The sequence below is a fragment of the Nanorana parkeri genome, unplaced genomic scaffold (assembly GCF_000935625.1).
Source record: "Nanorana parkeri isolate BGI_ZX_2015 unplaced genomic scaffold, ASM93562v1 scaffold578, whole genome shotgun sequence".
NCBI lineage: Eukaryota > Metazoa > Chordata > Amphibia > Anura > Dicroglossidae > Nanorana > Nanorana parkeri.
Window position 1 is genome coordinate 471,110 of NW_017306846.1, and position 1,003 is coordinate 472,112.

Genomic DNA, 1,003 nt, shown 5'->3' on the forward strand with positions numbered 1-1,003 from the left:
GATCTTTTAGACATATCTGAACCTACCCAAAACACACACATCTTGAAGTTCTACTTTTGGATGAAATTAGCTGATTAGGATATGTAGGATTAGTACAGGTATTCAGCCTGTTCATGGGTGGCCCACATTTTGCATGCTGGAAATAAAATAATCTTGTGCAGATGGCAGCCCATGCAAATACATCTTCTAGGAGGCTAAAACCAAAATGCCTTAAAATTAATGTTTCCATTCCCTTCAAACCACAGTGACCTATTTATTAGGCTACATATATGGAAGATGCCATTGCCAACTTATTAAAAGGAGCAGTTCCAAGGTCGCCATCCTGATCCTGACCACTGTTCTGGGAGAGCAGTAAAAAATGCAGCTGGTGGGGTCTGAACTCCTCCCCCTCATCCATTTTACATGTCAAGACGACATATAATATAAATGATAAAATGTTTGTAGCATGATTAAATGGCCAGAAACGCCCAGCGCGCCAAGCCCTCTGGTGTTACCATTGCTTAAAGATTTAAAGCCACAAACATAAAATATACGAAAAAATAGTCCTCCGATTAAGCAGTGGATACCGCCAACCTGTTCTTTTGTTATTATTGCTGCAAGTATTGGTTCAGAATTTTACCTAAAAGACCCGGATTATTTAAAGTGCGACACAAGGTGGGGTAAGGTGAAGTATATCTGTGTGCACTCAAGCAGCCAATCATGTGCAGGGGAATTCATCCATCTCATAGCTACACTCACATTAGTAGATCAGTAAAATAGTGTGTTGTCTCTTCACACCATAATGGGAACTGCTAAAAAGAAAAAAATAATTTAATTCCGTGCTTTACACCCGCTGTCCTAGATAGCTGCACCATGACCCTCCCTTACGAAACTTTGAGGGCCTGTTCACATGATATCAAGTCCTGATCAGGTGCGGATCTGCAGACTGATGCAGTGCGCTTTTGCCGCGTTCAAGTAAAAAAATAAATATAAATATAAATATATATATATATATATATATATA

The 1,003-nt window shown here is 39.4% G+C and overlaps 1 protein-coding gene across 2 annotated transcripts in view; it reads right to left on the reverse strand.

Annotated features, from left to right (window-relative positions):
- PDHB (pyruvate dehydrogenase (lipoamide) beta) overlaps positions 1-1,003 on the reverse strand; it is a 13,137-nt gene that overhangs the window by 3,377 nt on the left and 8,757 nt on the right. The gene's annotated exons all lie outside the window — the stretch shown is intronic.